Here is a 24,493-nt window from a genome sequence, read left to right as displayed (position 1 = left end):
TGAAGTTATACAAGACATTGGTAAGGCCACACTTGGAATACTGTGTGCAATTCTGGTCACCCTATTATAGAAAGGATATTATTAAACTAGAAAGAGTGCAGAAAAGATTTACTCAGATGCTACCGGGACTTGATGGATTGAGTTATAAGGAGAGGCTGAATAGACTGGGACTTTTTTATCTGGAGCGTAGGAGGCTGAGGGGTGACCTTATAGAGGTCTATAAAATAATGAGGGGCATAGATCAGCTAGATAGTCAATATCTTTTCCCAAAGGTAGGGGAGTCTAAAACTAGAGGGCATAGGTTTAAGGTGAGAGGGGAGAGATACAAAAGTGTCCAGAGGGGCAATATTTTCACACAGAGGGTGGTGAGTGTCTGGAACAAGCTGCCAGAGGTAGTAGTAGAGGCGGGTACAATTTTATCTTTTAAAAAGCATTTAGACAGTTACATGGGTACGATGGCTATAGAGGGATATGGGCCAAATGCGGGCAATTGGGACTAGCTTTGGGGTTTTAAAAAAATAAATAAGGGTGGCATGGACAAGTTGGGCCGAAGGGCCTGTTTCCATGCTGTAAACCTTTATGACTCTATGACTCTATAAGGGTGATGTGGGAGAGCGAGAGAAATTGAGAGATAGGGGCTGGGAGAGGGACAGGTAGAGTGAGAAATGGGGAGAGGAGGGAGAGAGAGAGAGCATTGGCGTGATGCCAAGTTAGGCTTTAAAATTCGGCATGGAGGAATCATAGAATCCCCACAGTGCAGAAAGAGGCCATTCTGCCCATCGAGTCTGCACCGACCACAATTCCACCCAGGCCATATCCCCATAACCCCACATATTTGCCCCGCTAATCTCTCTAAACTATGCATCCCGGGACAATTTAGCATGGCCAATCCACTTAACCTGCACATCTTTGGAGTGTGGGAGGAAACCGGAGCACCCGGAGGAAACCCACGCAGACACGGGGAGAAAGTGCAAACTCCACACAGACAGTGACCCGAGCCGGGAATTGAACCCGGGTCCCTTAGCGGGGCAAATATGTGGGGTTATGGGGATAGGGCCTAGGTGGGATTGTGGTCGGTGCCGACTCGATGGGCAGAATGGCCTCTTTCTGCACTGTCGGATTCTATGATTCCTCCATGCTGAATTTTAAATCTGTGAGGCAGCAGTGCTGACCACTGTGCTACGAGGAAGGGTAGAAAATCGACAGTCTTGCGAAAAGACAATTTCTGCATTATGATTATTGCTGTTTTTAGACTGTCAAATCGGCAATGTAAATGCGTTTCCGAATTGGCAGGGGTTAGCTGTGAAGGCTCTGTCATTTTGTTGTGATGTTTGGAGAGAGACGGAATATATTAAGCTCTTTAGAGATAGCTATTACTTTCAGAGGATAGCTGGCTGACTGTCCTGCCAGATTGGAAACTACACAGGCCAAATTTGTTTAGTTTATCAGTCACCTCAATGAAATGCTAATGTTGGCAAACTGGCCGGGTGTTGTGAATGGTTTGTGTTGTGGCCAGGTGTCTGGAACAGATGACTCAACAAATAACCAAGAAACTGCTTCACGTGATATCTGCATGAGTGTGGACGTGATTCATCTGATTGTCAGATTCCTGGGAAAGAATCCCTTTGATTTTTAGATGAAATCTGCTTCTTGGAGGTTTGGGAGAATTGAGCAAGAGATTAGGTAGGAGCTTATCCTGCTTCACCGGTCTATTTCCACACTGATTTACTGATAGGGACTCCATGGAGTTGCTGATTAGTCAGAGACCAACCCTGAGATCTTGGAAGAGCGACAAGCATTTCAGACTAATTGGAAGGGATTTTTAACTCCCAACATTGGGTGGGTTGTGGAGGGAAAGATTTGTGATTCACAACCTGGCTCCAATGACCCACCTCCAGGTTTCATAGAGGAAATGGTTCGATGCCATTGGAAAACATGCGCATAGTTTTAAATTTATTTATTAGTGTCACAAGTAGGCTTACATTAACACTGCAATGAAGTTACTGTGAAAATCCCCTAGTCGCCACACTCCGGTGCCTGTTCGGGTACACTGAGGGAGAATTTAGCACGGCCAATGCACCCTAACCAGCACGTCTTTCGGACTGTGGGAGGAAGCCGGAGCACCCGGAGGAAACCCATGCAGACACGGGGAGAATGTGCAAACTCCACACAGACAGTGACCCAAACCGGGAATCAAACCCGGGTCCCTGGCGCTGTGAGGCAGCAGCGCTAACCACTGTGCCATCGTGCCTTCAGTGCAAAAGTATAGTTTGGAGAGAGACTGAATGGCTACCTGATAGAGTGGTGGCTACAGGTTCAATAGTCACCTCCAGAAGGGAATTGGATAAGTTCTTGGAGGGGAAAATTGGAAGGGCTATGGCAGAAGAGCAGGACTGTGATACGAATTGGATGGTTCTTTCAAAGAGTCAGCACAGCTACAATGGGCTGAATGGCCTCACCCTGTGCTGTACCATTCCATGAACCATTCGATAGTTGGGAGAGACACTAAACTGTTAAAAGGATTTGAGAAAGTGCCTGGACGATTGAGAGGATTAGCAAATCACAAAACAAACTTTAACTTCATCTAAACACCAGCTTTGATTACATTACTGACATTCTCCTCATCCCCAGACACTGACTCTTATCCAGGCTTATCCCCGTAACCCCACTAATCCCTCTAACACTGGACATCTTGGGACACTAAGGGACAACTGAGCATGACCAATCCACCTAACCCGCACATCTTTGGACTGTAGGAGGAAACTGGAGCACCCGGAGGAAACCCATGCAGACACGGGGAGGACGTGCAAACTCCACACAGACAGTGACCCAAGCTGGGAACTGACCCTGGGTCCCTGGCACTTTGAGGCAGCAGTGCTAACCACTGTGCCACCGTGTTGAAATAAAGAGTGAAGAGGGTTTCATGGACTGTTGCGATTGAACTGTATGAAATGTTCTAGGACAACAAATGATCACAGTAGAATTCGAGTTCATAGAATCATAGGAACCCTACAGTGCAGAAGGAGGCCATTCGGCCCATCAAGTCTGCATCGACAACAATCCCACCAGCCCCTATCCCCATACCCTTTACCCTAGCTAGCCCCCTGACACTAAAGGGCAATTTTTAGCATTGCCAATCCGCCTAACCCGCACATCTTTGGAGTGTGGGAGGAAACCGGAGCACCCGGAGGAAATCCACGCAGACGTGGGGAGAACGTGCAGACTCCACACAGACAGTGACCTGAGGCTGGAATTGAACCTGGGTCCCTGGCGCTGTGAGTTTTAGAAATAGAAATAGTTTTTCCCTCACTTCTATTTTTGTGATGCTGAATCATTAAGTTTCCAGTGTGCGCCTGATTACATGTCCCAGAATCCTTGCTCTTTGTTCCTGTTTGGACTTGAACAGTGCACAGCAAATCTCGTCTTTCCTGGGTTAATGCATGACCAGCTGATACGCAGACACCTTTCAGCAGTTTACTGTTAAATATTATCATTGAACCAACAGAAACCAATGTCACTGGCAAATCACAAGGTTGATGTTCTTATTTCTGTAAATTATTAAAATCATTTGGATCAGAAAACATTGGACATTCACAGCCCCATCGGGGTAGAGAGTGTTGGATGGAGTAGTGGTGTCCAAGAGATCCCCAGGCTACCTGTGATTTGGACAGCCTGGGCGAACGAGTGTTCGTAGTTACACAGAGTGTAACTCCATCACTCAAACCAGCCTCTCATTCATTAACACTGGCTATATTTCCTGCTGCCTCGAAAAAGCAGCCAGCGAACAAAGGAGATTGTCATTGACTTCAGGAAACGTGGTGGAGAACATGCCCCTGTCAATGGGGACAAAGAAGAAATGGTCGAAAGCTTCAAGTTTATAGGTGTTCAGATCACCAACAACCTGTCCTGGTCCCCCTATGCTGACGCTATAGTTAAGAAAGCCCATCAACGCCTCTACTTTCTCAGAAGACTAAGGAAATTTGGCATGTCAGCTACGACTCTCACCAACTTTTACAGATGCACCATAGAAAGTATTCTTTCTGGTTGTATCACAGCTTGGTAATGGCTCCTGCCCTGCCCAAGACCGCAAGAAACTACAAAAGGTCGTGAATGTAACCCAATCCATCACGCAAACCAGTCTCCCATCCATTGACTCCGTCTACACTTCCTGCTGCCTCGGCAAAGGAGCCAGCATAATTAAGGACCCCACGCACCCCGGACATTCTCTCTTCCACCTTCTTCCGTTGGGATAAAAATACAAAAGTCTGAGGTTACGTACCAACCGACTCAAGAACAGCTTCTTCCCTGCTGCTGTCAGACTTTTGAATGGACCTACCTCGCACTAAGTTGATCTTTCTCTACACCCTAGCTATGACTGAAACACTACATTCTGCACTCTCTCCTTTCCTTCACTATGAATGGTATGCTTTGTCTGTATAGGGTGCAAGAAACAATACCAATCACTGTACACCAAAAATGTGACAATAATAAATCAAATCAAGTTAGTGAGAGAGATATTGGAGCCCCTCTTCTCTTATTTGTAGGGGTTCCTCATCATTAACCTGGAGTTTAATCCTACGTTGTTGCCCTTTGACCATCTGGGAGAGGGGGGTGGGTTGGTTAGAGGGATCTTTATAGAAACCCTACCGGGTCTGTACCAACAATAATCCCACCTCAGGCTCTATCCCCACACATTTACCCTGCTAATCCCTCTAATCTACACATCCCGGGACACTAAGGGTCAATTTAGCATGGCCAATCAACCTAACCCACACATCTTTGGAGAGTGGGAGGAAAACAGAGCACCCGGAGGAAACTCATGCAGACACAGGGAGAACATGCAGACTCCACACAGACAGTGACCCAAGCCGGGAATTGAACCCAGGTCCCTGGAGCTGTGAGACAGCAGCGCTAACCACTGTGCCACCATGCCACTCAAAATTTGAGTAAAGGAAATCTTTTTGTGATCTGTTCCTGGGCTTGGTCACACTGGCCTCCATTGGATGGAGGCAGTCACCCAGGCTGCCTACATTTTGCCCTGGTGGTCCTGGAGATGGAGGATATGAGATTCACCAGTATGTCGCAGCAGCCAATTACAAGCTAATATTCCTATCTGCCTCTCTCAATCTGGCATTTTCCAACATTGAGTGGTATTTCCAACTTTGCTGTTTTAAACAATAAAGAGATTGTTCTTTCTCTCACAGTGGGACCTCCTTTGCTTGTTTCCATACTTACCTGTTCAGCATGGGTGGCATGGCGGCACAGTGGTTAGCACCGCTGCCTCACAGTGCCAGGGACTCGGGTTCGATTCCGGCCTTGGGTCACTGTCTGTGTGGAGTTTGCACGTTCTCCCCGTGTCTGCGGGGGTTTCCTCCGGGGGCTCCGGTTTCCTCCCACTCTCCAAAGATGTGCACCTTAGATGGATTGGCCAGGCTAAATTGCCCCTTAATATCAGGAGGATTAGCAGGGTAAATATGTGAGGTGGGACTGTTGTCAGCGTAGGCTTGATGGGCCGAATGGCTTCCTTCTGTACTGTAGGGATTCTATGATTCTTTACAAGGTTGACACCCAGCATGCAAATATTTCAATGTAAAAATTTCTCATCTTCGTGGATAAACCTGACAAAGAAACTAGGAGCAGGATTGGGCCACTCGGCCCTTCGAGCCCACTCTATCTCAATGCCATATTCTCACTTTCTCCCTTGCTGTCATCAAAATCGAAAAAAAGACCTGTCTCTTTCTGAAGAAGCGTCCAAGTGGCTTCCAAAATGCCACGGAATGGCGACCACCTGTTTCACAAGAAGCAGCAGGAGCTGAGTGGGCCCCACCGGGCTGGCCACGGCGACGTGGCCGCTTTAAGGGAGAGGGGAGGGGGCGTGTCCGGGCGGCGCGCGGGGGGAGGAGGGGCGGGACCGGAAGTGGCTGAGCTGGCCCCGCCCCTCAGTCCGCGGCCGGAGCGCGAGCGGCGGGACCCGGATCAGAGCGAGGGAGCGAGCGGCAGCGCGGGGCCAGAGAGACAGAGACCGCGCCGGCCGGGGACACAGACACCGCCCCGGGACACAGACACCGCCCGCACGGTGAGTGGGAACCCCCCGGGCCGCTTCACCACAGCCTCATCCCTCATTCACCCCCCATTGGCGCTCCCTCACTGGATCTGACTCTGACTGGATCTCCCTTCTCTCACTGAATCTCTCCTTGACTGGATCTCCCTCCCTTCACTGGATTCCTCCTTGACTGGATCTCCCTCCCTTCACTGGATTCCTCCTTGACTGGATCTCCCTCCCTTCACTGGATCTCTCCTTGACTGGATCTCCCTCCCTTCACTGGAACTCACCCTGACTGGAACACCCGCCCCAGGCGCCACTGGATCCCCACCAACCTGGATCCCTCTGAGTGACCTCCCCCTCACTGGATCTCCCTCCCCTCATTGGATCTTGCACAGTCTCTACTAGATCCCCAATCCAATCTGGATCCCTCTAATTGATCTCCCCCATTGGGTTTCCTTTCCCATCTTGGATCTTCCCCCTCTGGATCCTTCTGGATTTTGTTCCATTGGATCCTGTATAGTCCCCACTGAATCCCCATCCAATCCGGATCCACCTAATTGACCCTCCAGTCCAGCTGGGTCTTCCTCGATCTCATCGGCTCTCCCTAGATTCCATCCCACTAGACCTTGCACAGTTTCCATTGAATCCATCACTTTGATGCCCACTGGGTCTCCCTTCCTTCACTGGACCTCCCTAGGTTCCATCCCAGTGGATCTTGCAAAGTCTCCACTGGATCACCCTTCCAGTTGATCCCCTTTGGACCTCCCCCATTTAATCCCTCTGTTGGCTCTCCCTTCCCTTACTGGATCACCCTAGTTCCATCTGGATCCCCCTCCCACTGTCACCTCTCATCATGGGGGCTCCTTTCCGTTGTTCCCTTCATGCAGACTGAGTTGCCTTTTCCCTGGGTCCCTCCCTTCCCCGGATCCCCCATCCTCCTTCCCTGGGTACCTCCTAAACCTTGAATCTCCCAGTGTGACCACTGAGGCACACTCTTTCTGGATGCTGGTGCAGAGCCGCTTGAGCCACTGAGGGAGAGTCTCCTTGAATCCGTGATAGCGCTTGTGCACAGTTGTGATTGTTGGAAGTGACTCTGGTTTGGAAAGGACATAGGGCGTGGGTTGTGATCTGTTCTGGAAGTGACAGGTCTCGGGTAGAAATTTGCAAATCACAAATCTACTGGCTGTGACTGCCTCACATCTGTAGCACATCCAAAGCAATGTGAATCAAATTCAACATCTGGGTCTAAATGCAAAAAAAACCTCTATGTAACTGTCGGGCAAAGGCGCAACCCTGACAGCGTTTGATCCAAGTCTTTTTTGGGCTTGTTTTCCTGTTTGGCAGAAGGATTGGTTGCTGTGATGTTAGTGCGCCAATGTTCTTCACATTCAAAGTAGTGGAACTTTTATCCTTTAGTCCTTCGGGTTCTGAGCTTGACTTTTCACATATTTAATAGACAATTTGTGGTTCTAATGTAGGAAATGGCTTTAATACTCAGGACACAATTGGAAGCACTTTTTAAAAAATCCCTGCTTATTCTCCTTCACTTGAAGTTGCAGACTCATACAGTGGGTTTTGGGTTCCATGACTAACCGTAGTATCCACAGGCTGTTGGGACAGGGAGATTACAATCTCTTCCCATCAGATAACTACAGGTATTTCCCAGCAGGGGTCATTGGATATTGATCAGAAATTAATTACCCTCTTCCTTCCCCCACCGCCCAGCGTATTATCACAGCTGATCCCAGTTTATGTTGTGTTTGTACTATTTGGGAAAAGGGTAATTAAATTAATTCTGTACTATTTTTAACAGTATGCTATTTAAGGATGCTCTCAATCCGATATGCAGGAGTAGAAGTTGACCGGATTGGGATTTGTATTCGTTCAGGAGTTTCCACCTGGTTGTATCTAGTTTGCCACAAGCTTTTATAGTATATTTCCTGTGATTCTTCCTCTTTGCTCATTTTGGTATAAGCGGATGAGGTTTGCGGTTTAGAGATAACTTTCCCTTCGCTAACCGCAAAGCGTGATTTTTCTTTGAATAGATTCAGTCAGTACGATGCAGTTGTGTATTTGAGAGAGTTCTTTCCTGTATTTCACAGAAGGACAGGTTGTTGCTAGTTTGGATTGCTCCCTAGGGAGTCCATATGGACTCAATGGGCCAAATGGCCTCCTTCTGCACTGTAACTGATACTGTGCTTAAGAATGGGCATTGCTGACAGCATTCTACAAATTGCATGTATTCCTATTTGTTTTTCTTTTAATTACCCTCCAACTTTTGACCTTCCTGCTCTTGAAATGGCTGACTGGTACTGGAGAATGGCCCATTCTGGGTTTTGGTTATTCTTTAGGTATCTGCCCGAATGATCATTCACTATGTATGATGCTATGCATGAGCAAATGGTACATTGGCCTTCATTGCAAAAGGGCTTGAGTACAGGAGTAAGGATGTCTTACTACAGCTGTACAGAGCCTTGGTGAGACCACACCTGAAGTATTGTGTGCAATTTTAGTTTCCTTATCTAAGAAAGATTATATTTGCCGTAGAGGGAGTGCAGCGAAGGTTTACCAGACTGATGTCAGGAGTGGCAGTATTGTCGTATGTGGCCTGTATTCACTGGAATTTGGAAGAATGAGAGGGGATCTAATTGAAATGTATATAATTCTGACAGGGCTGAACAGACTGGATGTAGGAATGTTGTTTCCTCTTGCTGGTGGGGTGGGGGGTGGGGGTGGGGGGTGGGGGTGGGGGGTGGGGGGTGGGGGTGGGGGGTGGGGGTGGGGGGTGGGGGTGGGGGGTGGGGGTGGGGGGTGGGGGGTGGGGGTGGGGGGGGGCGGGGCGCGGTCTAGAACAAGGTGTCACAGTCTCAGGATACGGGGTAGGCCATTGTAGGACTGAGACGATGAGAAACCTCTTCATTCAGTGGCTGGTGAACCTGTGGAATTCTCCAGCACAGAAGGCAGCGGAGGCCAAGTCACGGAATATATATTTAAGAAGGAAATAGATTTCTAGACTCTAAAGGTGTCAAGGGGTGTTGGGGGGAGCATGGAAATGTGTTTGAAATAGAGAATCAGCCATTGTCCTATTGAATGGTGGAGCAGGCTCGAAGGGCCAAATGGCCTACTTCTCCTGTTTTCTATGTTGCTGTGTCTGTGTTTCTATGGATGGTGAGTGTCAATGGGATGTTTGAAGATCAGGGAGGAATGAGGGTATCACAGGGTGATTGCTTCCTTGCCCAATGTCCTAGTGATGCCCCTGGACAATGATCGGGAGGATCTATTTTTCTATTTCCCGTTACCTTTTTTTCAGTGCAGTGGTATTGAGATGCATTACTGAACCTGTGCCACTGCTCTGCCCTACCATCAACTAATGCAGTTGAAATCGGGGATCAAAACTGAGAAGTTGCTGGCCTGTATTGCTCGGGTGCTTGCTGTCGAAGCATGCTCTTGGTACCAGAATAACTTTGTTATTTACAGTACTGTCAGTGTAGAGTACTCTGTGTTACAGAGGTTACAAATAGTGAAGCCACCTAATTCAGGAACAGTGTGGCTGGACACTGTTATTTCAGTGCCGCACATCCCAAGGCAGACCCTAAATGTTGTGCTGTACAGAACGGGCTCCGGCTTTGCTAAATGGGTCCTATAATTGGGCACTGCAGAGACAGTAAGATTTGAGACGGGTGCCAAAGCAGCTCGATGCCTAATGAGGTTAATGATGCTCATTTGTGCAATGCTAATTAATTTATCCTGGTCTGGTTGTGACACAAAGAGCTGAATTGCTTTTATCTTCATTTCTAAACACAATTTGGAGGGGGGGGCTGGTAGCAGTTGAGATCTTGCAGGGTGATATTTCCAGAGTATTGTTTTGTCAAAGCACAGAGGGAATGGAGGGGTGGGTGACAGATCATTTCAAAATGTACAGCGGGTGTCACTCTGTTTTGGAATGTAATTGGGTCACGGAACTATGTCAAGAATGGTGAATAGCAATTTTCTAAAAGATGTAGGGCAGATTTACTGACATTGTGTAAGGTAGCCGGTTATATATGAGTGGACAGACCAACGAGGCATTTCCTGTTGGGTTTCTGGCCATAAGATCTGTATTCTTTGGCAGTTCCCCTTTAAGAATCACTGGTCGACCAGCCAAGCAGACGTTCTGTAGCCACTCCCCTGCAGCATTCAGAAAGGTGCATTGCTTTGAAATGGTACTGAGAAGTTGTTTAGCACTGTCACGGAGATTTTAGGAGGGTGTAAAGTGAGCTTGTGAAATTTCCAGACCTTGTATCCACTGCAGCTCTGCAGCCGCCCCTGCTCCGAGTAATTTAGAGATTTTGACTTTTCAAACTTGTTTGGGGCAATTATTTTCAGCTGTTGATCTTGAATTTGTGTCTTCCCGTTGCTTTCTCGTCAAGCTTTGCGGACTATCATTGCTCACCGTTCCTAATCCTTGTCAGGTCAACTGCACTGATAACTGGGTGTGGGGAGCACCCAGTGACCAGATAACACTCCTCTCAATTGACTGCCCATCTGTTTCTATATTGTATGCAGGAGATCCAGCATCCAAGTGCTCGTAAGTACTATTGCTTTTAGGCCTTGTGATATTGGACCGAACATTAGTGTATTTTTTTCTGTAATGTATTGATGACAGTACTCTCAAAGGGGCTGCTACGGTGATATCAGAAAAGCAGCATTAGGCGAGCATCCGAGTGCTGTGAACCCCTCCTCCCTCCCCCGCCCAGCTTATTTCTCCTTCAGATGTTGGACAGAAGTAGCGCTGATGGCAATTGATAAAATGTTTGAAAGAGTGGACCTCTGCTGCCGGAACAGTCAGTTGGACAGTATATATTTCTAAGTGCACTCCATGGCTCGAGAACCAGATGTTTGCCATTAGCTACAGTATCATTATGCACAAGTGCCTTTAATAAGCCTGGTGCACGAGTGCTTGGCCTGATTATGCCCCTGTGAAGTGCCTTGGGGGGGGGGGGAGGGGGGGTGTTTAACTAAGAGAAAGGCGCTGTGTAGATGCAAGTTGTAATAGTGACACTTATCTGTTCCATTTCTCTCTCTCTGCCAAACCACCACAATATAGTGCAAGAGGAGTTTTACAGATAGGGTGGTGGCAAGAGGTGTGATTAAAATATTGAAAGTACACCTGAAATCGGTTCACATTTGTTTGAGAAAGATGAAAAACTACCTTTAATCGCTGAACTAGAACCTTGTAGTTCTTTTTCTAAGCCCTAAATATTCTAGCTTGTGGAATGTTGAGGTTAAGATGACATTATCTGTTGAAATTATCTCTTAATCTAACCCATTCTTTGCAGGATCTGGAAAATGGAAACCCATATATTCTTTAGTTTTCCCGCCCTTCAGGATTTAAAATTGGAGCTTGGTGCCTCAACTTTTACTTATTTTTTGGCTCGGACTGTAATAAAGTGTTATTCTATGTGGATCTACTTCTGTATCCATGCTTTTCATTATAATAATAGGACATCCAGTTCAGTCATTTCAAGTGGGCCGGCGATGGCCTAGTGGTATTATCACTAGACTATTAATCCAGACACTCAGCTAATGTTCTGGGGACCCGGGTTCGAATCCCACCACGGCAGATGGTGGAATTTGAATTAAAATAAAAATTTAGAACCAAGAATCTACTGATGACCATAAAACCATTGTCGATTGTCAGAAAAACCCATCTGGTTCACTAATGTCCTTCAGGGAAGAAAATCTTCCGTCCTTACCTGGTCTGGCCTACATGTGACTCCAGATCCACTCTCAACTGTCCTCTGAAATGGCCTAGCATGATGTGGAGATGCCGACGTTGGACTGGAGTAAGCACAGTAAGAAGTCTCACAACACCAGGTTAAAGTCCAACAGGTTTATTTGGTAGCAAATCTTATTTGCTACCAAATAAACCTGTTGGACTTTAACCTGGTGTTGTGAGACTTCTTACATGGCCTAGCATGCCATTCAGTTGTATCGATGCTTCATGAATGCGGCTCAACACCACCTTCTCAAGAGCAATTAGGGATGGGCAATAAATGCTGGCCAGCCAGCGACGCCCGTGTCCCATAGTTGAATTATAAAAAGTAACCAAAATAATGAAGTGTAAATCAAAAGGAATGTTGGGAGCTGGGTTGTACTTGAGAGTTGCTTGTACTTGGGCCAGTAGTTCCAAGTGTTTTTTTTTGGGTGCCTTTGCTTCTTTCTCTCTGGTTTTGGGAGAGTGTGACATGTGTTCTCTTGTTCTAGATTTTAAAACTGCTTCTGCCCTCTGTAGGCCCAGTGGACAGCCATTGAATTAATTGCAGAGCAAGTTTTTTTTTATTGTTTTCCCTGCACTTGCAGGACAAAGCAAGAACAAAGATGGCATATTTGGCAAAAGATCATTAGACCGAGAATAACCTGGATCCATGCTGTTGTTCACCTGGCACTTTGCATTTGGTGGATTTGGTGTCAAGTTTATTCTAGTAAAGTAATTTTTACAAGCTCTATTTATGTGTTTCTGGGTTGGAGTCTTCAACATTGTGCTATATTATACCACCAGTGACCCTTCCCGGGACCCCACTCAATTGCTTGCAGTTGGGTGCGATTGAGTACTTTATGATGCGTTTATAATCTGAACCTGGCAACCAGTCATTCCTTTCAACTGACCAGAACCAACTGCAATTTTCCAGTGCAGGGAGCTTCTCTTTCAGAAATTAAACTGTTCAGCCTTTGCACTTTTTAAAACAGTTATACTTTAACTCCAACTTTGTTTTAAAGTGCGGCCAAATCTAAACAATTTTCAAGTTAGTTTTGATACGGTGCAGGAGTTTCTTCCAAATATGAAGCTACTTTTTCACGAGTCGACTGGAGTTTGGTCAGTCCTCGACTTTGGAGTTATACTGTAATACCTGAGTTGCTGCGAAGTGGAACCATTGAAGTCTTCCAAAGCATTAAAAAATGCCATGCTAAATATTATATTTTGATCATTAAAAAAAATTTACTAATTCAGGGGATGTGGTCAGCATTTATTGCCCACCCCAAACTGCACTTGAGAAAGTTGTAGGGAACTGCCTTCTTGAACTGCTGAAGTCCACGTGGTATAGATACACCCACAGTGCTGTTTCAGGGAGCTCCAGGATGCTGATTCAGTGACAGTGGAGGATATATTTCCAAGTCAGGATGGTGTATGACTTGGATGGGAACTTGCAGGTGGTGGTGTTCCCAGGCATCTTCTGCCCTTGTCCTTCTAGGTTTGGAAAGCACTGTTGAAGGAGCATTAGCAAGTTGCCGCTATGCACCTTGTGGATGGTATGCACTGCTGGCACAGTGCACTGGTGGTGGAGGGAGTGAATGTTCAAGATCGGGTAATGCTGAAGTGGGCTGCATTATCCTGGATGATATTGAGCTTCTTAAGTGTCTGTTGGAGCTGCGGAGAATATTCCTTCATGTTCCTGACTCGTACCTTGTAGATGGTGGAACATCTGAACTTTTACTTTACTTTTCAAGCTGTTTTTTCCCCCTACTCCTCCCGAAGGCACAGTTATCACTAACCTAGCATTTTTAAATGATAAAGGAGGAGAGTAACCAAAGCCTCGGCCAAAGATTTGAGTTGCAAGTGTCGGTCTTAAAAGAACTGATGGAGATTGAGTGATAAGGGAATTCCCTTGGGTGCTGAGACAAGATAGCCAAATGGAGGCATGCGCAAGAGGGTGGATGTGATGGAACTAAAAGTTAGGCGATGTGTTTAAAGTTGTTGGAGGTTAGAGGTAGGACGGGGTGAGGTCATCAAGGGCTTCAGACGTGAGCATGCCTCTCATCCAGACTGCTGGGTTAAGGCAAAGCAAGTGACATTCATTTATGAACCTAGTTGGTGTATATAGGCAGTCTGCTAAACCATAGAATGCATCATGAATGAGCCTAATGCTGCCTTAGTTTGCTTGATACTGCACAGAACAGGTAGTGTATAAAAATAAAGTGCGCTGAGGATACTTGAGTGTGCTGTGGATTGAGGTGACTGTTTTCCATCCTGAAGATCCACAGGAAATTAAATTTAGAAACTAAATGTCAGTATTTTGTCAGGGGAGTTTGTTTATTTCTTGTAATGAGTGTTTTGCAGCTTCATCAAATGCAACCTGTTTATAATGCATTATCCTTCTTCCTACCCTCTCCATAGTTTTCTACCACTCCTTTACTGTGCTCGGTGGGGTACCATGTCATGGGCGTGCTGCTAGCTCTCCAGTACCTTCCTATGAGGCTTATTATGTATGCAAGATCATGCATTGTTAGTTGCTTTGCTCTGTATTTAATTAAAAAACAAATCATGTCTGTTAGATCAAAAGTTCCAAGTGGCTTATATCATTGATTGTACCTACTTATTGTGTGCATAGTTTCAGCAAATTTGTTTGGAGCTGTGATTGGCTTTGCATCTTGTTGAATTCCAAGCTTGCAGAGTATAGTTTGTATTTTTGTGTATTGTTCATTTGAATGCAATAAATTTGTCTGAAAATCACTAATTGACTAGAACTAAGTACACTACTTAAACTGCAGTCGGCTTTAGTTGAGCCATTCATTTGGAATCCTGTTATGTGTTGAGACCATGACTCCATTTGTACCTCTGCGTGAAGCATTAGTGATAACGCTTGCTGATTCACCAATGCTGAGTGTAGGACAGAAAAGTGAAACCTACTGAGTTTGCCTCTTTAGAATGCAGAAGGAGGCCTAAGAAAGGGTAATTTATCTCATATGAACTTTGCTTGCTCTGTTTATGGTCTAGTGTTTGCTGAATTTTATGCTTCACAATTCTATTTAGCTGTAAGTAAATATATTTATTTTAGCCTTAGATCCTCTCTGTTTAACATCCAATATCTAGAAGTGTTTTGGGCAGTTTAGCGCGAGACTCGCGCTAAACGCATATTTTACTGTAAGGGTGATTGTTAAATCTTTGTGTGGATCTGCAGGATGGCTCATAGAATGGGTACAGGTAATGAAATCCACTGAAGGGAATTCCAGTAATGGTCAGTTTAAACAGTGAGATTGGCTGGTTAATGAATCATGGGGTGCATCATTAGATGAGCTGCTTCTGTCTTGGTTAGATGTCCTTTTTATGTTTTTTACAGGGCATCACTGGATAGTTGTCAGGAATTGAAAAGCCAGTTTTCAAAGTTGAAGTTTATTTATTAGTCACAAGCAGGCTTACATTCACACTGTGATGAAGGTACTGTGAAAATCCCAAAGTCGTCGCACTCTGGCGCCTGTTTGGGTACACTGAGGGAGAATTTTAGCATGGCTGGTTCACCTAACCTGCACATCTTTGGAATGTGGGAGGAAACCGGAGGAAACCCACGCAGACACAGGGAGAACGTGCAAACTCCACACAGACAGTGACCCAAGTGGGGAATTGAATCCTGGTCCCAGGTGCTGAGGCAGCAGTGCTAACCACTGTGCCACCATGAACTCCAAATGGGTTGAGGCTGGTTCTAGTGCTTCTACTGTTTCTGTGGGAGGATCTGACCTGCCTTCCTGGCTTTTGTGGCTCATTTACTAACCAGCTCATAGTATCATAGAATCTCTCCAGTGCAGAAGGAGGCCATTTGGCCCATCAACTCTGCTCCGACTCTTTGGAAGAGCATCTTACCCAGGCCCATCCCCGTAACCCCGTGCATTTACCACGGTTAATCCACTTCACCTACGCATCTTTGGACACTATGGGGCAATTTAGCATGGTCAATCCACCTAACCTGCACATCTTTGGACTGTGGGAGGAAACCAGAGCACCCGGAGGAAACTCACGCAGGCATAGAGAGAATGAACACACACCAGATGGGCAGTCACCCAAGGCCAGAATTGAACCTGGGTCCCTGGCACTGTGAGGCAGCAATGCTAACCACTGTGCCACCGTGCCGCACGCCCCTCATTATCCCAACACTTGGTGTCTATCTTGCTCTCTGGTGTGAAGCATCTGCCTATAGAAGTTGGGTATGAGCTGTTCACTTGAATGTTATTTACATAGTTAAACAATTGGTTTGAGCTACTGAAAGTTAGAGATAATATTAAACCACCAAATTGAGTTTGAAGATTTGTGCATGGTTTTATAATCCTGATTTTTAATCAACCGCATTGCAGAATCCTGTGGTTTTTATTCATTACATGGTTGAATTGATTATCTGCTAATGAATTTGGGTATTGAAATACTTTAGGTTTCAGAAAAAAAGATGGCAAATTATCACCCACCACCCTATATTAAGACTTGCATTTATACAAAGCCTTTCATCTCAAAAACTCAGAGCTTCACAATTCATTTTCTGGAGCAGAGTGATTGCTTTACAGACGAATCCAGCAGTTATTCTACCAAGCAACTTCTCTCAAACAGCAAAGGGGTGAATGACCAGTTGGTCTGTTTTAATGTGGTAATAACTCAAGGAGAGATGTTGGCCGAGACCTTGTAGAGCTTCCTGTTCTTCAAGTAGTGCCTTGAATCTTTAATGCTTACCCTGCAGCCTGAAACTTGGTTTACACCTCATCTGAAAGATGGTGTCCTCCCCCTCTGTATTGTACTAGTTCTCAGATTGACACTAACTCTGGTCTGGAGCCTGCAACTAGTTCGAGAATACTACCATCTAACCCAGGCTGACCCATGCATCAAATTCCCCCTGATCATTATTCCTGCACTTGGAGTGATGTTGCATATTACCAAATTTTAAAATCCTTATCCTGGTTTCAAATTCTTCAGTACCTTGAATCCTCCTGATCTCTCCAACTTCCTCTGGTCTTAGAAGACTCTGAAATATCTGTGCTCCTCCAATTCTGGCCTTTTGCTCATTTTTTTTCCTCCTATCTCTAACACATTAGTGGCTATGCCCGCAGCTGTCTGGGCCCTAAACTATGAACCTCCCTAAACCTCTCCTCCTCTCTACCTTTCTCATCTCACTGACACGTTCATTAATAGCTACCTCTTCAAGCAAGGTTTTGATTATGTTCCTGTGAAACACCTTGGGACATATTACAATGTTAAAGTTGCTATATAAAGCAGGTCGAAGTCCAGACTTTATGTTGGGAAGGGATTATTATCTCATTGGGTTCAGAGTCCTGAATGACTTCAAACTAAGCTGCCTCAACTACTGCTTTTCCTATAAATTGTGCTTAAATCTAAATTGAACCATAAGGAGCTCTTTTAGCAGAATTTGAGGAGCTGTTGTGACTAACTAATTGTACAGTTATCTCGTGCCGTTTAATGTTGGAGCTTTTGTGCAATACTGCATGTTTGAGTGCAGTGTTTATTCTTATCTTAATCTTAAGGGCAGAGCCTGAAGTTACATTTTTGGCAAAGAGCCATGAGCTTGTTTTTATGTTTTCCGGATTTCTTAACTCTCTTTGGTCAATTGTTTCGCTCCCTTATGACTAAATATCGGTTTCCATTGTGGTACAGTGTGATATAGGTTAATTCTCATCTTTTGCTGAGTTAGCTGATATCAGTTCAGGATATTGGTTAGGTGGATTATCACAATGGCCTCTCTGTGTACTCTAGGGCTAAACTAGGGGGTGGGGGAACAAACCCATCCATGGCTCTTGAAAACTGAATTTGTCTGTATGCTTGGTATTGTTTAACCCAGCATACAGACCAGATTATTAGGCTAGTGGAGGAGCTGGTCAAGCTAAAAGGAACCCAAACACAGGCAAGGACGTCTCATCATATCTTGTGGTTGCAAAAAATAGGTCCTTGAGTTTTCTCCTCAAATCAGAAACAGTATTGTCAGATTCACTAATTGCAGTTTAAGTGTAAGTAATTGTGTAGATGTCAAGCAGGAGGCCATCCACTAGTGTGTCCCGGAGGGAGAGGAGGCCAAGGAACTGTTTTGCAATGAAAATTAAGTTTTGGGGGAAATCCGATCGCGGTCCCTATCCTGGTAAGTAAAGACAGTTTTTCTGAACACATGGTGTGTAAGATTGCCATTCTATATCTGTAGCTCTGCGGCCAAAGTAAGGCAGCCACTTTACAATGTAAACACAAAGGGGGTGATTCTCTGGGGCTGCTGCCTCTGCAGATGGGATTCCCAATGGCTCTTTCAATCGGGTGTGAGGGCAAAAATGGGATTCTCACTGGTCAAACCCGTTGCAAGTCTCCCAGCCTGCTCCACTGGCACCAATCAGGTTCTTGCCCAGAGTGGGTGAGCCCCTGATGAATATTCATTTTAGTCTAATTACTGGGTTTGACGCCAGATGTTCCAGCCTCCCGCCATTCTGTGAAGCTTAATGCTTTGAAGTGCTTTGTTTATGTTTAATTTCACACTTCAGTGCCTTTTACTAGCATCCTGATTGACAGGTCCAGGCTATTTCACAGCAGGCTGTAGCTCTGTTTTTGTTTCCCTTCACAGTTGATTAAATCTGAAGTGCTTCCTCATTCCTAACCACAGCTTTATTGAAACAGGCTTGTTCTTTGTTCTGAAGACCTTGGCTGACATTTCTTTCATAGTGGGTTTTGTTCAACTTCTCATGCTGGAATAGCATGTCTGCACTGGAGGTTGCTTCCAGCCGTAGAAGAGCCTGGTGCCACTCCCCTGCCACCCTGGTGGTACCCCCCGCCACCCTGGCACTGCCAAGGGGCAGGGCCTGAAGCGATGGGGCTTGATAGGGTGAAGGGACAGGCTGTTCGGTGACTCCATATCGGGATGCCTATCTTGTGGGGGAGGGGAGTGTTGGAGTTAATGTCTCTGAGTGAGTGGGGGGAGTGGTGGGGCCACCCTTATGACTGTGTGGGTTTTGGGAGTGGGGGGTGGGGTGACCTATACATTTAGTGGTGGGGTGAGGTTGCTCATCAGTGGTGAAGATTTTGGATTGCTTTCTTGGTCTGCGGGATGAGTTGCCATTTCCCTGGGAGGGAGGGTGGCCTGTCACATAACTCTGAGGTCAGGTGGCCTTTAAAGATGGCACCCCGATCTCGATGAAACCGGGCTGGCCACCATGTTCCCCGTTGGGGATTTCTTCCCCAGCAAAGGTGGTTGAATTGCACCTGGCAACCCTTGCCAGCAGGAAACACTCTGATTTTCCCGCTAGTGGCAGCATTTAGTTTTTATTCTGGAGAATCGCGGCTAAAATGTCCTGTAATCTGTAAAGAACAAGACTTCTCACTCGTGTGCCTAGACAGGACGTGTCAGCAGGCACGGTAGCACAGTGGTTAACACTGCTGCTTCACAGCGCCAGGGATCCGGGTTCGATTCCCGGCTTCGGTCACTGTCTGCGTGGAGTTTGCACATTCTTCCCATGTCTGCGTGGGTTTCCTCCAGGTGCTCTGGTTTCCTCCCACAGACTGAAAGATATGCTGGTTAGGTGCATTGACCCGAACAGGTGCCGGACTGTGGCGACTAGGGGAATTTCGCAGTAACTTAATTGCAGTGTTAATGTAAGCCTTACTTGTGACAAATAAATAAACTTTACTTTTAGGTTACTTGGTCTTGGTGAGCATTGCACTTAGACCTGATCTTATTCTCACCTGGTATCTGCCCACGTTTGTCTTGCAGTGAAGCGGATGACCATTGGGGGTTGATATTTTTCCCTTTCCTTAGCAATCTGGGGAGTGTGAAGCAAGTTGTATTATTATCATGTTCCTCTATATTGTTGATTCAGTAGAAAGCAGGTTGAACACTGACCTACCTTTATTTGCCTTCGTTCCATATGCACAATGCATTTACCTGGCAAGCCACCAAGGGAGTGTTAATTGGTTTCTTATTTAATTGTTTTCTTCTCGAGGGCAAATAGTATGTGTCTGAGCACTTCATATCCATATTTACTTGTAATTTGATAAGTGAAGAATAAATTTCATTGCTTTTTATTTTGATGATTTATATATTATGAACCAGTCATGAAAGGGGACAGTATTTTGTATGCTGAATATTTAATTGTCTGCGATCTTTACTCGCAGTCTTTTTAAATAGAATGTATTAGTGTCTAATTGTGATCTCCATTTTTTTTTGTCTTGGCCCAAATGTTTGAATGAAAACTGTCTGTAACCTTTTTGTAATCTCGCCCTGTTGTAATAGTAGCTGTGCCAAGAAATACTTGGACAAGTTGGAGCAGCAGAACTGTTGCAGCAAGTTCTTAAGTACTGCTGAGACACAGCAAATATGATGGGGCCTGGGCTGGACTCGTTTCCCTGCCCTATCAACACTTCCTCTAATTCTCCTTTGTACGTGGCCTATTCGCACTGTGCAGTACATTCTGAATTCCTGCCACGCACCTGCACAGTTGGAGGGAACAATACATCGTGGAGATACCTTGCCACGAAGGGGGATTGAGCTTGGGGAAAAGAGAGGTCTCTGATCCTTTAAACTTAGTGAAAAGCAAATTGAAAACATCAAAAATCATAAATAGGGAAAAACAAAAGTACTACAGATCTGAAATGAAACAATTAAATGCTCAGAATATACAGCAAGTCATCTTGATATCTCAGTATCTCAGTGATATCTCAAAACATCTTGATATCTCAGTAAAACATCTTGATACTCTCAAGTCTTGTGCATCCACTTACGAGAGGTACAGGAGGTGATCTTAACTAGGCTTCTATTGTAGAAAGTGTTGGTATTCGTGGGAGTAAAGATGAAACTAAGATGATTTTTGGTGCCACGAGCTCTCACTGACCTCTGTTTCAGTGCGTTTCTTTTGTTCCCTTTAGTATTTATTCTGTAAAGTTACAGGTTTTCATAATAAGTGCCTGGATCGTGAGTTTGTTTGGTCAAGTTGGGATTGCAGATGCCTTTTGAGTAAATAATTCCAAGGGTGAGAATGTGAGACAACACATTTCTTCATAAAACATTGTGGGCATCAGTGGAATTCCTCTCCATCCAATTACATTCCTAATACAACCAGGAAATTGGATTTCTGGGTGTAGGCAATTGAACAGGGCGGTTTCAAAAAGCTAAGTCTTGCATTAGGATGGCGAGAAATACCTTGGTTTAGTCTAATCACCAAAGCTGCAACGCCCTGCAGCAAGTATCACAAAAAGCCTTTTAGAATTAATCTGCTATCATTTTAAAGAGGAAAATAATTAGAACGGTGTTTTTGGAAGCAAAAGCATGACAATAAATGTTAGAGACTGACAACTTAAGAGTCTGCAGATGGTCACTATCAACATTGCGTTGGCAACCATTCCCATTCCAAAACAATGTGTAAACTAGAAATGGTTGCCATAAAAGTTCCATACATGCTATTAACTATTTGTACGCTCCTCAAGTTCCATACCCGGGTTCTTCTCTTCCTTAGTGATTTGTTTCCAATTGACACATCACCACAGATACAGATGTGCTTTCACACGCACACTGATGCCTTGCTTCCCACCGCCACTTCACTTGACCTCCTTGACTGCCTGTGTACTGTTAGATCCCTTGACCGATTTCAAGTTGAGAGCGAGTTGGAAGCTTTTCTTGTTGGCCATTAGAAAAACCAGACTGTTCACACACTTCTCTCTAACTCGGAAAAGCAGCCAGCATAATTAAGGACCCCACGCACCCCAGATATTCTCTCTTCCACCTTCTTCCGTCAGGAAAAAGATACAAAGGTCTGAGATCATGTACCAATCAACTCAAGAACAGTTTCTTCCCCGCTGCCATCAGGCTTTTGCATGGCCCTATCTCACATTAAGTTGATCCTTTTTCTACACCCTAGCTATGACTGTAATGCTACATTCTGCACCCTCTCCTTTCCTTCTCCCCTGTGTACTCTGAACGGTATGCTTTGTCTGTATAGCGTGCAAGAATACATGTGACAATAAATCAAATCAATATTGGTGTATTGTATTGAGCTAGGGCGGCACGGTAGCGCAGTGGTTAGCACTGGTGCTTCACAGCTCCAGGGTCCCGGGTTCGATTCCCGGCTCGGGTCACTGTCTGTGTGGAGTTTGCACATTCTCCTCGTGTCTGCGTGGGTTTCCTCCAGGTGCTCCGGTTTCCTCCCACAGTCCAAAGATGTGTGGGTTAGGTTGATTGGCCAGGTTAAAAATTGCCCCATAGAATCCTAAAATGCGTAGGTTAGAGGGATTAGCAGGTAAATATGTGGGGATTGTGGTCGGTGCAGACTCGATGGGTCGAATGGCCTCCTTCTGCACTGTAGGGTTTCTATGATTCTATGATTGTTTGACCCTGAGCTGAACATTAGACCCCACATCTGATTCACCAGTGAAACAGCTTACTTTTACGTAGACTGCGTCGCTGCACTGCAGTTTGACCCTTTGACCATTGAAATACTTGGACTTTCTTTACCTGCAGACTTTAACTATTCAAATCTGTCCTTTTATCTTCCTTTAAACGTCAGCTTGTCCAACCCTGCTTCATGTTTCTGGGCTTACTTTATAGTTGTACCAACATTCTTTAATCTGCAGTATACATATCACATCAAATTACTCCTCACCCAATGTCCATTATGCTTTTCTCTGCACAGACTGAGACCTTGTTTATATTGTGCTAAAAACAGATCTTCTTGGCAGTTGGTACTAGCAAGTTGTGACAGTTTTACATTTGATTGCAGTCAGCTTTGGGGGAACCTAGCAATACTAGAATGCGTCCTGGGTAGTTTAAAGGCACTTAAAATTTCAAAGACAAAATCTTGAATTAAATCACTAAAAGGATTCTGCAGTTTGATGAGCAGACATTTGATTTGATTTGACTTTTATTGTCACATGTTTTAACATAAGTGAAAAGTATTGTTTCTTGCGCGCTATACAGACAAAACATACTGATCATAGAGAAGGAAACGAGAGAGTGCAAAATGTAGTGTTACAGTCATAGCTAGGGTGTAGAGAAAGATCAACTTAATGCGAGGTAAGTCCATTCAAAAGTCTGACAGCAGCAGGGAAGAAGCTGTTCTTGAGTCGGTTGGTTCGTGACCTCAAACTTTTGTATCTTTTTCCCGAAGGTAGAAGAGAGAATATCTGGGGTGCGTGGTGTCCTTAATTATGCTGGCTGCTTTGCCGAGGCAGTGGGAAGTGTAGACAGAGTCAATGGATGAGAGGCTGGTTTGAGTGATGGATTGGGCTACATTCACAACCTTTTTTAGTTCCTTGCAGTCTTGGGCAGAGCAGGAGCCATACCAAGCTGTGATACAACCAGAAAGAATGCTTTCTATGGTGCATCTGTAAAAGTTGGTGAGAGTCGTAGCTGGTATGCCAGATTTCCTCAGTCTTCTGAGAAAGTAAAGGTGTTGGTGGGCTTTCTTAACTATAGTGTTGGCATGGGGGGGACCAGGACAGGTTGTTGGTGATCTGGACACCTAAAAACTTGAAGCACCCGACCCTTTCTGCTTCGTCCCCATTGATGTAGATAGGGGCATGTTCTCCTTTATGCTTCCTGGAGTCGATGACAATCTCCTTCGTTTTGTTGACATGGCATAAAAAGTCACATTTTCACCATTACACTGTTAAATCCTGGTGACGGTGCATACTACTTTAATATTTTTTTACCAAGAAATTGGAGTTCTTTGAAGAAGTAACATGTACTGTGGGCACAGTAAGAAGTCTCACAACACCAGGTTAAAGTCCAACATGTTTATTTGGAATCACGAGCTTTCGGAACGCTGCTCCTTCATCAGGTGACTCTTTTTATATATTTTCTGTTGCTGAACAGAATAAGCAACCTCTCAGTAAGTACCTTCCCATTGTTCTCTAGGCTGCAGCTTGAACCGGTTCTAACCAGCTCCACAGCCTGTTCGCAAACAATGTTTTGTCTTATCCAGTACAGTAAATCTACCACAGGTTGCAATGGTTTGATACATGATGTTTCAGATCCCTCATGGTATAGGCGGTAACATATTGACATAGATAGAAGGTTGGCGGGCGAATGGTAAGCAGAGAGTAAGCATAAATGGGACACTTTCTGGTTGGCAAGGTATAATGAGTGGTGTGCCACAGGGATCAGCATAGAACCTCAATCTTCCCAATTTATATAAATGGTTGAGGCAGCTGAGGGATTTAACTGGTGTATTCTAGGAGAAGTTGGCCCGGCAACATCTACCAAGAAGTGGGAAGCGGAAGAACACCTCCAGAGATAAACAGGAGTTACAGCATCTGGTTGAGGCGGCTGAGGGGCTTCACTGGTGCATTCTGGGAGAAATCGGCCCGACAACATCTACCAAGACGTGGGAAGCGGAAGATCTAGTGTCAAGGAGTGGTAAGCCTGAAACACTACATTAGTGTTTCCCTCCCTCTAACCAAAAAAAAGGCCACTATGAGAAGGTAAAAGTGAAAGTGAAGGTTAAAAGTTTTCTAGATTTTCTTAAATAATTTAAATGGTACTCGAAATGTCAGTCAGTGGGGTTAAGTGCTGCACTTGTGAGATGTGGGAGATCCATGACGCTTCCAACGTCTCAGACGACTACATCTGCAGGAAGTGCACCCAATTGCAGCTCCTTACTGACCGCATGGATAGGTTGGAGCAGCAGTTGGATGCACTTAGGAGCATGAAGGTGGCGGAAAGTGTCGTAGAT

General features: G+C 45.2%; 1 protein-coding gene across 2 annotated transcripts in view; it reads left to right on the top strand.

Moving 5' to 3' along the window:
* Positions 1 to 5,984: 5,984 nt before the first annotated feature.
* The window catches only part of LOC144503915 (ras-associated and pleckstrin homology domains-containing protein 1-like), a 214,478-nt gene continuing 195,969 nt past the window's right edge, over positions 5,985 to 24,493 (top strand). The window contains exon 1 of one of the 2 annotated variants that reach the window (XM_078228987.1): positions 5,985 to 6,076. The gene's annotated coding sequence lies outside the window, so the exon portion shown is untranslated. Of the gene's footprint in view, positions 6,077 to 10,528; positions 10,614 to 24,493 lie in introns of those variants that run through there. The other variant, XM_078228988.1, reaches the window with a different exon arrangement.

Source organism: Mustelus asterias, chromosome 14, assembly GCF_964213995.1.
Source record: "Mustelus asterias chromosome 14, sMusAst1.hap1.1, whole genome shotgun sequence".
Taxonomy (NCBI): domain Eukaryota; kingdom Metazoa; phylum Chordata; class Chondrichthyes; order Carcharhiniformes; family Triakidae; genus Mustelus; species Mustelus asterias.
This window is presented reverse-complemented; position numbering and strand designations above follow the sequence as displayed.